Source organism: Ictidomys tridecemlineatus, chromosome 4 (genome assembly GCF_052094955.1).
Source record: "Ictidomys tridecemlineatus isolate mIctTri1 chromosome 4, mIctTri1.hap1, whole genome shotgun sequence".
NCBI classification, from domain to species: domain Eukaryota; kingdom Metazoa; phylum Chordata; class Mammalia; order Rodentia; family Sciuridae; genus Ictidomys; species Ictidomys tridecemlineatus.
In genome coordinates this window covers 75,543,688-75,559,492 of record NC_135480.1, presented here as the reverse complement: position 1 = coordinate 75,559,492, position 15,805 = coordinate 75,543,688, and the positions used below count along the sequence as shown (strand labels likewise).

The 15,805-nt window shown below is 36.3% G+C and overlaps 1 protein-coding gene across 3 annotated transcripts in view; it reads left to right on the top strand.

Moving 5' to 3' along the window:
• Positions 1-3,653: 3,653 nt before the first annotated feature.
• Positions 3,654-15,805, top strand: part of Grm5 (glutamate metabotropic receptor 5) — a 443,701-nt gene continuing 431,549 nt past the window's right edge. The window contains exon 1 of one of the 3 annotated variants that reach the window (XM_021735879.3): positions 3,654-4,087. The gene's annotated coding sequence lies outside the window, so the exon portion shown is untranslated. Of the gene's footprint in view, positions 4,088-6,061; positions 6,274-15,805 lie in introns of those variants that run through there. The other 2 variants (XM_005339208.4, XM_040285077.2) reach the window with 2 other exon arrangements.

Below are 15,805 nucleotides of genomic sequence, written 5' to 3'. Positions count from 1 at the left end.
AGTGTACAATTTCTTCACAACCATTATTGCTTATCCCAGTGGCAACCTAACTAGAGAGGTGCCATTATCTATGTTTTAAAAAGAAGCAAAAACAAGAAGTTTCTAGTCAATATAAAAACAGAATTCATGAAAGAATTTTCTTGTGTTATTTATGATCCTAATAATTTCACACCATTATCCAAATTCTTGCCTACACCTAGTATTATTTTGGAACAAAAGAGCCAGATTGTGAGGGAATATGAGAAAAAAATTATTATGATTTGCTGAGACTTCTATAACACTCTGAGTTTACAAACTCACTTTACATGTAATCAAGAGAATCAGATATATTTAAAATTATATTTATCATTTTCTCATTTCCAGATAAGGAAATGAGGTTTCAATGTTCATGAGTTTATCCAAGTTCCCTCGGCAAATAAGAATCAGAGTCAGTTTCTAATGGCAGTTTATTAATCCTAAAATCCAGTAGGTATTCTGCTATACCCTTTGGTAGTCTCAGAGAATGATTGGATAAAGTTATTCACGTGGGCTATCAGACAAATGCTTTGCCTCTTAAGATGAGTGGTAAGCATGGCTGAGGGTCAAAGAGTAAAGAAGACAATCTCTGCTATATGTGTGCCATATAAGCCTGCTTAGGTTGAGTTCTATCCTGGAAAACATTTACCCAAGTAGTTGTACTCCCTGAGCATGGAATTATTGTGTGTTTTTACTATGTATCATGAGAAAATTAAAAATTTACAGGGCCATATGCTAGTTTTGTTCTGCCTGGAGTATAGACATAAGTTAACCTAGACTTGTAAGTAATGACTTCTTCGAGTAAAATTTCCATGTGATGCCTGGATTTTATATTGAAGTTTCATATAAGACAGTATGATGAGGTTTATACTTTTACTGTGAAATTCTTGTTGAAGATATTTACTTTTTAAGTTAATAAAAAAAAATCTCAGAAAATTTTAAAAGCCACTTACCTCTCATTGAATGGATTCAAATAAACATATAGTTGTAAAACATTCAGCATTGCAGTTGCCCTTTTGGAGTCCAGACGATGAATTAGCTATTTCCAAAAAGCACAGTTCAAGAAGCAGGGGTAAATGTGTCCAGACTAGAAAAAAGTACTGTCACTTACAGTTTTTCAGACTTCGTGTAAATAGTAATATCATCGGCATTGCCAAGTTGGACAATAAAAGGCTGTATGTAATTGGTTACTTCTATTTCCATAAGCACTCACTTAAATTTTTATTCAAATTTTTATTGAGTAGCTTCTATGTGCCATATTTTTTCTGGTTTGAATTTATCAGTGAAACAAAGATTCCTTTCCTTGAGAAGACTGCATTCTAATAAGAGGAGGGGACAGGCAATAAACAACAAATATACCAAGTGAATAAGGATACAGTATTTTGAACTGCTTTGGGAACTGTAAGAGGAAAATGGCATTGAAAAAGAGTATCAGGAGCACTGGGAATGAAAGGGAGAATAGTTTACTGGATTAAACAGGGTAGGCTGGTAAGTCCTCATCTAAGAATTAAAATTTTTGCAAAGATTTGAAGCAAAGGAAAGAATTAGCCTGCTGATTACTTTGAAACAGAGCCTTTCATTTAAAAGAAACACCTAGTGCAAAGGACAGTAGATAAGAAGATGTCAGGTACCTTTGAAAAATGCAAAGTCAGCCTGGTGGTTACAATAGAAAAATCAAAAAGAAAGAATACTACAAAGAGTAGTCAAAAAAGGTCACAAATGGAATAGACACAGATTATTTAGGGCAATGATATGTACTTGGGATTGTATTTTGAGTGAAAAGAAAAATTACTGGAAGGTTTTGATTTAAATAACTTCTTTGAAAGACCATTGTAGCAGTTTAGAAGTTTTGCTGTAAGTCAGGTAAAAAATGGTGGTAGTTTGATTCAACATTGCATCTGTGAAGGTAGTTAGAAGTACTAGGATTCTAGAATAATTGTCAAAGAGCTAATAGGATATCCTGACCAACTGTCATATGTGAAAGAAAGAAAGGAGTCAATGAAGCTTCCAAGTTTTAAGTCTGATCCATTATAAGTAAAATTATTTTTTTCATGTTTTTACTGTTCTACATTAGAATTACATTTTTATTTTATTAATAACTCATCCTAAGGCAAAAGTATTACCATTGAGATATTATAATCACAACTTATTTGGGGGAGTGAAGACATTGTTCCTATACTCTTTTAATTTTAATTTTGAATAATTCACCACTTTATAATTATGAGACAAAGCTATATTTTAAAATGTCAGAAAACTTAAAATTATATAATTATATTTTCCTTCTCATCTGAAAATATCACAATTGTTCAACATGGGGAATGCCCTTTTCATTTTAGCTTTTAGAACATGTGAATATATCTTGGTAAATCATGCAGTACATTTCTGCTGTCTTTTATTTTACTATTTCTAATATGCTTGGGAATGACATATTTCAAGCAATACTCTGTATAACTCTGGGAGACAGTAGGGATGGAAAGATTTTAAGAATCTGGAATTTCAGTGACTGTGGTTAACAGGAGAACCCCTTGCCTAGGAGTACAGCAAGGAGTTTGTATGCTTAGATTCAGCACCAACTGAAAAAGAAGAATGGGGAACTTGTAATGCCCTATGTTCACTCAAAATCAGAAAGTGTTCTATGCAAAGACCAAATCTATGACCTTGTCCTCATTGCCAATGCCTCAGACAATTGGGTTGTAAAATCACATTTTTGTTCATTAGGCTTCATTTCTTTACTAGAATCATCTACTCATAAGTTATCCTCTATTTTCTTCAGAACTCTCATTTTTGTATTTTCTCATCTATGTCATTCTCCTCATTTTTGATATTCAGGAAGATTTATCACATCTTTCTTGGACTTCCTAGAAAGTATTAAAATTTGCTTGGATAAGAAACCTCAAAAATTAAATGCCACCATCATTGGTAAACATGGAAATGCAAAAATAAACACACCACTATAAAACTCAACAAGGTGTGGTAGATACTTTTTTTTTTCTTTTGAATACCTGAAGATCTCAAAGAATGACTTTCCTTATTGTCAAGGGTCTAGTGGAAAATTTAACACCAGGTGTTAATAATGTATGTATGAGAACCAGTACCCTTGACTTTGGTGTTATCTTTTAATCTTTAATCCAGCTGCTGCAAAGATCTGGTTCCCAAAAGTCACCTAGGGAAATATAAAGGCAATAATAACGTTACTGCAATATTTGCAGGAAAGTAATTTATAACAATTTTTTAACAGAGATAGAAATAAAGTCTTTTTTAAATTGTTTCTGTTTTGTTTTGTTTTTGTAATCTTAAGATAACTTCAGCATTTTTGACAATATTGGACAGTTATGGGGATGGCAGGGGAAGGAAAGCAAAGTCATTTGAGGAAGTAAAAAGCATTTATCTGCTACGGAGGAAGAAATTTTAATGGATGTACAGAATCGTTTTTAAGAAGTGCAGACAAATGCAAAATGTCATTATTAAGTAATATTAAAGAGACCGTTCTTTCTCACCACTGACTCCTCTGAATCATCTTAGGGTTCCCGGACTTCCTATGTCTGCCCTCCAGCAATGACACCCCTTCTCCCAATCATTGTCAGGAGTTTTAAGTGGCATCTTCAAAAAGAAGCTTATTATCTACCTGCTCCCCCAGCTTCTCTCTGAGTGACACACCACCCACGCCTCCCTGAACAGCTCTCCTCCTTCCACAGCTCCGGAGGAAATCTGAAGACCTAGAAAGGGAACCCAAAGCTACCTTTGTCTGAACCCTGAGACCAAGAAGAGGATTCTAGTTCACCCACTAAATCGAGCCCAGGCGAGTCTGCCGCCCCCCGCGGCGCGCTGCAGGAGTAGGAGCCAGCCCTGCGCTGCGCTTCCAGCTGCGTCTGCCCGAGCGCGGCACGTGCTCCCAGCGCTGGCGCGAGAGAGCGAGCGCCACCACCGCGGGTCCCGCATCCCTTCTGCCGGCTGCCACCACTGCCTCCATCGCTGCCACTAGCGCTCCAGCAGCAGCCAAGGCCGCTATGAAAGCGCAGGAAGCTTGCAAGGAGCTGTTGGCCGGGGGCGCAAGGCTCCGGGAGCGCACCTGGTAAGCACAGCGCGATTTTTCTTTCTCTCAGCTGTAGAGTTACCAGGGATGTAGGATGCCGCCAGAGCCCCTCCCCCAGTGCAGAGATGGAGAGCAATCAGGAAAGGGGCGGGAGCTTGGGCTAAAGGGACCCAGAAGGGCAGGTGGTGGGCAGGTGGAGGACTGGCGGAGCTAGGGACGCTGTGAGGTCCTGTAAGTTTAGTAAAGTCATCCTACAAGGACATGTGCCCTGTGAACCAGAAATGAATTTTGACTCAGGAGCCCAGGCTACCGCGGTGTCCCTCCAATGGGAGGTTTATGAAAATAATTTTGTTTTTATTTGCATAAGAGAGATTCAAGTAGGCTCGTTTCCATAGAAAATGAACTAAAAAAAAAAATCAGAGAAGGGGGGAACTGAGCCAAAGGAGGCGTTTGCACATTTTCTCCTCTCTCTCTCTCTCTCTCTCTCTCTCTCTCTCTCTCTCTCTCTCTCTCTCTCTCTCATGCCGATACATGTGCACAGAAGGCATGCATTTACCAAGGGAGGGGGCTTCTCTCTCTTTGAAGCCATTAGATGTTTGAAGGCTAATCGAAGCACTTGCTGATGCTTCACCCCAAAAAGAGGCAGCAAAGGAGGGACATGGTTGGATGTGAATACCAGTGTTACATTTCTAATGTAATGACACTTCCATGACTACAATAGCAGGAGGGAGAGGTTTTCTAGAACTATGGGCCATTTTAAGGGATACACCTGCAACTCTGGACCTCTAAACTCAAGTTCATATCACCTCTATGGGGTTAGGAAGACATCTTTACTCTCAGTTCCCTTATAGAACTTTAGCAAAGGATAATGACAGAGAGGGACATGAAAGAAAGAGGGAAGAGAAGGAAGCTGAATATGACTGAATGGGCTGCTGGGGTGGTAGAAGGAGAAAAAGCCTGCCAGTAAGGTTTGGCATCATGGTGTTCATTCAGACCCCAGTCCCCCAGCAGTCCCAGAGATGTTCTATAGGGAAATGTGTGACCTTGAGCAAATCTTTTAACCTTCGTATAGTCAGTTTCTCTATCTACAAAATGTAGAGGTTATTCCACATTTCTGGACACTGAGGTCTCATGTAATAATGGCTTTGATTGTATGGGTTTGAAGACCTGCATACAAAACAGGGAGACTATCCAGAAAACATGGATAAAGGAAAGCTTCAAGGTGTTATTCCTCAAATTAGTAAAGGCATTTGCAAGATACTGGCTGTATTGTTGCATGTTGAGAGATCTGCAGAAATGAGCGAGGACAATCAGACACTTAGCTTGCTGCTAAAGGAACCTGAAGTTTTGAGATTTGTTTGAGGAGATTCAGATCCACAGAGCCTAGTCACATGCTTTTTAAAAGTGGCAGTTGAAGAAGACACTTTGGTGACAAGCTGTAAGAAATTTTAAATTTGAGTATTTGGGAAATTATCTAAAATTAATTCTGACACAAGGAAAATGACATCCCAGTTTAAAGGTTAGGTATTTGGGGTGGCAAGAAGAAGGGTTCGAAGTGGGATGCGAGTATATTTTGGTCTGGGAAGAGGGTTTAAGGAGGGAGAGGGCCATGGAAATTCCTCCTAGGACATGGGTTTCTATACTCCTTGGACATATCTCGCACCTACAGTGTCCTTGACACTTCTTGCACTTGACTGAAGAGGTTACAAGTATCTTTATTCCTTTAATAAGGGCTTATTCTTAGAATTTAGGAATTTGCATGCCAGTTTCTGAAAAGGAGAACATGTGAAAATTCAACTCCTGGTGGGGAGGGGGGTTGCCTTCGGCTCCCCCACCATGTGAGCATCTGGCTGCAGAGCTAGTCTACCCATCCAGATTCGCCCAGGAGGCTGTGTTCCTAAAGGAACTCACTGTGCCACTTGGTGGCACCAAAAAGTTGCGCAGAGAACTCTGTTCTCTATAAATACAAACTACCACCCCTCCCTCCTCCGCTCTCTCCCCTTCCCCCCGTTTCTTGGTAGCGGGAAGATTGCTGCACACAACGCCCTCAGCTTGGCTGTTCTGCGAGCGCTGAGCACAAGGGATGAGCCTGAGATCATCTTGGGGTGGGGTGGGGGGGAGCCCAGCACTGGAAAAACCGGCTCTACCCCGCTGACCCCCACCGCCCAACTTTACATGGGGCTAGATATACCGCGTCTCACTGTCCACTGCCTGGCCGACAGGGGGTAAGCTTGCTAAGTGTCTGTGTTCCCGAGAAGGATTTAGGAGCTATTAGCTTGCTAAATAGCTCACAGTTTGGTTTGGGGGAGGGGGACATGGATGGAGTGGGAACGGCCAGAGCCCATAAGGTTCATGTCTGCTCCATTTGCGGACAGTCTGAGTAAACCTGTTGGTGGAAAGGGAGCAAGCAATGGGATAAAGGAGGGAAGAGCTGCAAACATTGAGACAGGGATTCTGCATGCCTTCGGACCAGAATCCCAGCTCTCAAGGAAAGGGGCGCATGGTTTCAAAATGCAGATGGACTCCCCCAACCGCCTAAGGGCTAGAAATCCAGAAAAGCAAAGGTAGAGAGGGAAAGGAAGGAGAATCCTTTCTTTATAAATCCAGTCACAGCCGCTCTGTGGCGCTTGCTGCAGAAAGAAGGGGGACAGCGGGTGGTGCTGAAAGCACATCTCTTTCACTCTGGCTAGAGTGCCTTGCTCTGAATACCATTCTGAACCCTCCCGCTCTTTCTACTCCCAGGGATGCATCTTTCTCTTCCCTTTAGACACAAAGCTTACTAATTCCTCAGCATCATAAGCGGCATGTGGTGAAGAGAGCCTAGACTACAGCGACCTGTAAAGAGAACCCTGGGCAGGCCCAGGAATGCAAAGGCTAGCTGGTTGGCCTGAGCCTAACCTACTCTTGGGACCTCTCAGAAGAAAGTGATAGGTTCCTCTGGAGGGTACTTCCACCTGCTGCTGGAGTTCCAGTTGTTCAGGTTTCTATCCTGAGTGGCTATGGGTTCAAGGGGAATTTGAGAAGAGTATAACCAGTGTTGGACTTATTTAGACACAATCTTGGTACCACCTCAGCTGATCTGTAAGCTTGAGTAGCCAGGCAGATTTGCTGTCACTTTACTTTTTGAAAAGAAATTGACACAGGCCAGTGGAATGCAGCTTCTCATTTCTGCCTATTTCTATATTCTTTGCATTGGATTTTATGGTTTGGAGTTCCTCAAGATTGACATAGAGATTATCTATATTCCTACAATGGGCTGCTGTGGGATTATAACAGCCTAGGGAGCATTGCTTTGGTCTAAATGCATCCCCTTTTCTCTAGTGAGGTATAAAAATGTTTTCTGCAGAAGTTCTGGATTATCTGATATTTTATTGGGAATTTTGAAGTGTTCAGGCATACTTCCTGTTAGTTGTGCCTTGTGCTATTTTCTTCAAAGTGCAGGCAACTTTCTCCTTTAATTTCTATGTTATTTCTGTGTAATTACACATTTAAGGATCATTTGTGTCTATGTTAGAGATGTCGGTATACATTTTAAAGGGCCATTGGTTTAGGCATTTTAAATACTGCTTCCTGAACTCATCAGGTTAGTAAGGTACACTTCAACAAATCTGCAGCCTTCTCTGGCAGAAACATTTTCAGTACTCTGGACAGAGCTTTTAAAGTTTCTTAGGCAAAGAATGCGCCTTAATCACTTTCTAAATAACCACCTCTCTTAAGGAAAAAAAAAATCCTTGGTTATTTACATTCTGCATGAGAATGTATACAATCTAGATGTTTTAATTGCATCCCCTAGAGTTTTGTGTTGTCAAAAGGCCATGTTTTGCCTGTGGCTTATATACTCAAGAAGAAACCAAACTCTTAAATGTTCATTTATGAAAAGACATGCTGAAATTGTTTTGGGAAGGAAGAGTATTTGAATAATCCAATAACTCACTTCCTTCCATAGATAGATACAAAATTCTTCCATTATTTTGTAACACACATTCTGGACAGTATGGCAAACACCCATGGGGAAGCTGAGAAGTTCACTTGTAGATAACATGTCCACACAGACTGTCCATACTTTGAAAATACTTGTATAACCAGATACCATTTTCTGTTTTTCTCTGATTGGAAAACATTGAAATGTTTTACATTTTTTAAGACATTTTCTAATACAATCATTGGTCTCACTGTTGTGACTAAATGATTTTTATAATTCTTATTTTGCTTTTCTTCAAAACATATTGAATATTTTATAGGATTGCTTCTATATCATCTCTAAAAGAATGGTCAGAAAATTTAGATAAGAAAGCTTAATTAAATGACAATAAACAATAAACCTATTTTATCCCAGACTTTGTATCCTCATGGGCTAAATATACATACCTAAATATACTCCCTCATATATTTTGCTGTGGGATTAATATATATTATAATGTAAAGTACCATGTTTATCTGTATTATTTAAATTCACATGTAGATAGGTCAAATAATTTTATAAAACAGGAACTTTCTTTTGATATATGTGAATATATGTAGCATATGCTAAATTAATTTAACTTGAAGTTTGTGTATTCTGAAGATATAAAGGAGAAACATTCCAGTTTAGAAATTCATGATACTATTCCTATTCAGAAATTAGTTCCCAAATACCATTTAGTTGCCATTTCAGTCAGCAAGTGGAGTTTAGGAGACATAATAAAATATGAGCATCCAAAGAAATATTTTTATTTCATATTTTTATACCCCAAGAAAAGAAAGTTTGAGTTTTTATTATGCATTTTCCACTATATATAAATAAAATAATATATTTTTTCATGTTTGATTATCTCAGTTGTTTAAAAGTATTTTAATATAATATTATGTCTCAGGCTTATTCTTATTTCATTTCACAGAGAGGAGGAAAAAAAATCCACATTTTAGCAGTCCTAATTTTGTTTGAATTATATTTACCTTTGGCCAGAAGGAACACTGAGCAAAATCTTGGTGTAAATTCATACTTTCTGTAATAACTACCATTTATTAAGCACATTAGGCACCAGGCTCAGTACTAGATATATTATTTTATTTAATCCACATATGGCAATACATGGCATTATTTATTATTATTTTCCTGTTGTGAAAACTGACTTCTTTTCTCCATCATCACAGAAACAAGAAAATGAGAAAAACCAATAATATAATTAAACACATATATAAATAAATATGCTATGCATAATAAATCTGGATATTATAAATTTTATACAGATAAGTAAATAGTTAGCTATCATTTGTTTGGAACTTGAACTCATGCTGTTTTCATAATACCAGACAATTGTAATCTGTGATATAACTAAACATTACAGAATTCTTTCACTGTGGTTTTCAGTGAGTGTGGTATAAATGCAGGGGCAGACTGCAAACTCTCACACCAGAATGCCTGAATGTGAATCTCAGCCTTGTGGCTATCTGTGTGACCTTGACAAGGTGCTTTAGTGGCTATAACTCAGTTTCCTTATTTTTAAATGAGGAAAAGATTATAATTATATTAGTACTATTGATTAATTAATTACACAAATTAAGTAAAGTGCCTGACCTGAAGTGGACAGTATATAAATACTAATTATGACTATTAAACCTATACAGTCCTATGGATACAATGTTTCATGGGTAACTATATTACCAAATTTAATCCTCACAACAACCCTAGGAATTGCATTTTGTTTTCATTGTGTGAACTTCACACCAAAAAGTGAGGATAAGAGAGATGAAATAGCTTGTCCAATGTCCCGCAGTTGTAACATGACAAGGCAGTTATTAAAATCCAGGATCATCTGATTCCCAAACTCAAACTCGTAACTGTAATATTGACCTGCAACTTGGACATGTATCTCATTTTTAAAAAATTCTATCAATTTCTAGTCAGCAGCACCTTCTTCTTCCATAAAGGGAATGTGTGAACATTTATTTTTCTCATAAATCTAAGCATATTTAAAAATAAGCATGCAGAGATTTGGAGACAACCAGAAATCAAAATGGTATATAGCTGATCTTAGTATGTATTTTTTGTATATGTGATTCAGTTGGTCTTGTAAGATATCAGAATTAAGAAGAATACTTTGATAATTAATTGTCACAATAACTCTGATTTTAAACTTTTGAGCAAAAGTGTTCTGAGGAAAGAAAAGCTTTTAATCCCAATGACACAGTGGGTACTATAGTAATAATATTCATTTAAATTTATTTTGCAGGAATAATGAAAATATTTTAATGATATGAATTTGCTTTAAAAATACTCCAATGTTGCCTTAAATTTACCATAATGTAGTAGAATTCCTTAAAGACACAGAAGTACATAACTTAATATTAATACTCATTTAAACCAAAAATGAAATTCAATAATAAACAAATGTGCAAATTAGTATATAAGGTTATTTTGTTATTATCTTGTGAAAAGTTAATAAAGCTTTGCATTTCATATTAAAAGCAGCCTTTAAAATTGGGAAGTACATAATAGGATACTCTTATCACATTCATTTATTGTAACTTATGGATACTTAGAACTATGTTTATTTAATGGAAGGCAATATCATCCTGTACTGTTAACTTAGTTTGTGTTTCTCAAACTGAAACTGCAACAAGATAATATAGAAATAACAAAATAAAGAAGGCAAGCCTATTCCAACTTATCTTCTTTAGTATTATTTTGAAGATTCAGGTAAAATCTATATAGAACGAATGTATCCCAATGATTTTCTCTTTTTTCTTCTGTGTATTTATTTTTTATTTTTCTTTGTTCTTTTTAGTTATACATAACATTAGAGTGTATTTTGACACATTTATACAAACAGAGTACATCTTATTCTAATTAGGATACAATTTGCTTTTAGTTGAACTCCTTGATGATTATGTGGACCTTTCTAGAATAATTTTCATGTGAATCACTGACTTTCATCTGAGAGTGATTTTGAAACTGCACAGGATATTTGGCAATATATCAGGGCATATTTCATTTATTATAAATAAGAGGTGGTGCTACTAGTCCATTGGTCCAGTAGACAGAGACCAAGGATGTGGCTAAAAATCATACAAGGGACAGAACAACAGCCCTTCACACACACACACACACACACACACACACACACACACACACACACACACACAAGCTATTTATCTAGTTCTAAATGTCATTAGTGCTGTGGTTGAGAAACCTTGATTCAGTGATACCAGAAAATAGAGTTATCTGTATTAACTTGATTTGTTTGTATGGTTTGACTTTAATTGTTGGCATTACATAAAAATTTAATGGAAAGTAAAATCTCCAGAATATTGTGCAATCAATACATAAAGTTCAAATAACCAATCCATTTGGTCCTTTGGAAGGCATTATCTCTAACTGTGTGAAGTTTGGGCCTGAGAGTCAGAGACAGTTGGAATAATATCTACATCCTTTCATTTACTATAGGTGTGAGACTTTTGATAAGATTTTCACCTCTGAACCCTAATTTCTAGAGTTACTAATATAGGTAGAAATCATGGCTGCTTTACAAGGTTGCAAGGCTTATGTTAAATAGCACAAAGCCAGCACTTTATAAATATTAACTATAATAATTAAATAGATATCAAGTCATAGAAATGTAAAACCACCTGGCAATTGGTAATCTAATAGGAGCAATAATGTTTTGCAGTCTTTAGAGGTATGCCATAAATAATAAGAGCAGCTGAAACTGCAAAATGGATAGAACTCTAAAATCCCTGCTTGATAATTAAATTGGACTAGTTAAAAATATTGGATGGTATTATTTTTATTGCTTTTCTACAGAAGGCTGTTTCAGGTCTTCACGGACTACTAAACCTCCTATTTAAATGATTTATGGTGATTTAGTGAGCTTTATTCTACTGCTAGCACTTTTTAACTAATGCATAAAATTATAGATTTCATCTTTGCACAATACCATGTGTCCTATTCTTTGTTTACAAGATCACAGATGTGTGCTTGACATAGTGATGACAATGAAGCTTTCCTTACACTATAAGGGCTGCAGTATCCTTGCATCTCAGAGTGCCTCTTATCTGTGGTATGCACTTGTTTTCTGAAAAATATATCATAGGCATCCATGGCATGTGCAGTGTTGACACCTCTGATTGTTTGGGATGAGGCTATTCCTCAGGCAGAAGGAATCATGTTCCTGTTGATGGCCTGAGCTGTGTGATTTGCTTGTGTGAGGATTAAGTTATATAAGAGGCATCTGTGCTAGAAAGATGGCTAGTGTTTCAGAAGACTGTTGAAAATGAAAGACAATGTGAGCTATGATTCTGATACAATGTAGTTTGCACTGTAAGTAAAAGTCTACCCACCAATATCTTTTTTTTATATTCATTTAGGATATACTTTCATACATTACCTGAGGAAAAGTACTTTTATTGCATATTAAATACATGCCTATTTATTTCTCTGTTGTTATTAATGATAATATACTATGAACCCATTTATAATATTGAATGAAGAATACTTGTGCTTCTAAAAATACTCCTTGAACTAACATACCCTGTAAGTTAAATTTTCCATACAGATATTAATTTCAAGTGAATTAAAAGTCTCTATATTATTAGACTGTAAGTCCAATACAAAATTGAAGGCTTTCTTCGAGTAATTATATGAGTTATTGCTTCCCATTATCTATAGCACAAACCTACAATTTTTCTACCAACCTATCACCTTGCCAATAAGAGCTATAACCTAAAGAAACTACTTATTCTTTTTCAAACTTATTTTACTTCCTGATGTATAAAAAATTTCTCACAGTGTCTTCTTTTTCCCAAAGGGGTTAGGGAGGGACTGAGAGTGAGATCAACAATGAAAAAAGGGTCTGTATCTGAAAATTAAGTATTATTTTTCATTTTCTTTTCTTTTCCCTGAGCCCTTTTAAAAGAATAAGTGAATCTTGTGATGAAAGGAGAAACGATAACACACATAAATTTGTATAGAAGCAAGGAAAAGCAGGTTCTCATGGAAAGAACATTTGGTAGTGCCTAGAAATGGTGGGGTTAAAGAGAAAGGTCTTTGAATGTTGTGGACACTATCTTTTAAAATCTAAATGGACAAATTATACAATGGAAAAGCATTTGTACACCCCCCAAAATAAATGTGTGGATATTTGGGCTATGGAAACACTTTCAAAAGCAAGTACAACATTGTTTATGATAGTAAGAAAATCTGCAAACAACCTTAATATCTAACAATAATGGTTATTTAAGTGCATTTTGGTACACTCATATAATTGAATAGTATGCAACTTTTAAAAAGAAATGTGAACCTTGATTTTGCTGCTTACTTGTTTGAGAATCTTGGCTAAACCACTGTCTCTCTCTGAGCCTTAGATCCATCATCTGTAAAATGTGCATAAAATATTTACTATGTAGTTTGTATGAAAATTATATAACATTTTGTGTGAAGCAAAGTGCCTATCACATGGCAATATCTCTCTCTCTCTCTCCTATTATATATATATATATATATATATATATATATATATATGTGTGTGTGTGTGTGTGTGTGTGTGTGTGTGTGTGTGTGTGTGTGTGTAGATAGACATATCAAACCTAGGACCTAGTATCTACTGGGAAAGTGCTCTACCACTGAGATACATACACTTCAGACCTATCTGTATAGTTTAATTATTGTTATCATTAACTCTATTGTCAAATGAACTTATAGGAAAGATCTTTATATTACATAGGGAATAATCAAAATTGATTGTTAGAGAACCTTGATATTAGTATTACATTTAAATAAAAATATATAAAATATTGTAAGCTTAGAATATTATATAAGACAGGATATCAAGTTGTACAATATGATTACAAATGGATTTTGAGAATTTTTTTAGATTCTAATATCAGTTCTGCTACAAATAATTTAATCTCTATGGGTCTCAGTTAAATTGAATCAACTCCAGGGCCTTTTATAGTTAAATGATGTTACTTTCCTAATATCTTGGAAAGCTGTGGGGAATATGCAGTTATTCTCTATGATTTTATCAGTCTCTACTTCTCTTTTAGAGGTCTGCTGTCATCTAAACCCATTGGATAGAGGAAGTTACATTATATAAACTTTTCGTCTTTCTAGGTAGGGAAGGGGTACTATCCTGGAGCCTCAGGCAGATAGTTTAAGAGAAAGCCAATTGGAGGCAATTAATTTACTATTTTGCGCATTCAGCAGGATTTATTGAACATTTAATTTTGTGAGAGGATCATAGCAAGTGCTGCGTATGGCACACATTTAACATTTGAAAGTCTTAAAATCAATTGTAGGAGAAAATAAATGTATAAGTAACCATAATATTAACTTAGTAATAACTACTGTGTGAAAGTATGGGTCAAGAACGCTGTATGAGCACAGAGAATGTAGCAAATTCTGCAAGGTAAGAAATCAGGGAAGATTTCAGAATAGAAGTATTTTAAAATATTATCTCATTCATTTCTCATTAAAACTCTTTGAGGTTGTTATCAGTCTCATTCCAATTACTAACAAAGTCATGAGACTCAGAGATGTGGAGTACCCAATGTCACAAAGCCAACCATAGCAGTGCCAGAATTCAAACTTCAAACTCAGACCAGCTAGACTCTAAGCCTTCACTCTCAACAATTCTGACATTAATAAAAGGGATTATCAAGGGTCAGGACAAGCAAGAACAAAGCCATTGAAATAATGCAGTATATACTTTGTATAGGAGACTAATTTAACTTCACTAGTAGACTCCTAAACAGGAGCAGATGGAGGGTAGGTAGCATCACCAGAAAGATTGGGGCAGACATTTGGAAGGCAGATCCTTAAGTCTCAAACTTAAAAAACAAACAAACAAACAAAACCCCAAAAAATAAAATTTGGAAAACACAGATTAAGTGAAAGGAAACAATAAAAATAAATGTTAGTATACAGACTTAGGTCTATGTATGCCAATATACTCATTCATGATATTTCTTGTGAACACTGAACTATTCTTTTACTTCTGTTTAACATAATGAGAACAATTCTTATTTTATTGCCCACTCCACTCACACACTTCACAAGACAAAGTTTCTGTTTCAAAACTTATTCAGTCTCCTTTGCTAGTTTCTCCTTATCTCTGGCAATTTAGAAGTTGAAATTCTTTGGAATGCAGTCTATCAGACTAGTTTCTTTTCTCTTTTCACTTCCCACGTGATTTCAACAACTTTTATAATAAAAAAAAATCTATCTATATACTTATGTCTCCTGCATTTTTCATCTCCAGTTTCAACTTCTCCAGAATTTCACCACTTATTCCATATTTCTTCTTGAATTTCCACTCAGTATTTAAAGCTTAATTTATAAAAACTGAATGTCTTTGTCTCCATCCAAATCTTTTCCACCGTGCTGTTCACTTCAGAGTGACACAATTCTTCATTTCCTGCCTCCATAGCTGAAAATGTCAGCATTTTTATTGACACTTTTCTTGCTCTCACATTACAAGTCAGATCTGACAGCAAACCTTTGTACTTTGCCTTCCAAATACAGTCAGAATCCTATTAGTGACCCCTCCACTTGTACCACCATCTCCCCAATCCAACCATTGTCATCTCTCTCACCTGACAATGCCATTGATTCCTAATTGCTCCCTCAGTGTCTGCTTTTGTGTTCTTGTTCTTGTTAAAATGTTAGGCAGAGTGTAACACTCCTCTGTTGAAAACCCTTCACAAAAACCATTCTCATGCAATGTTAAATGCCAACGTCTTTTAAAGTCAAAGCAGTCTCAGGATCATCACTCTATGTCA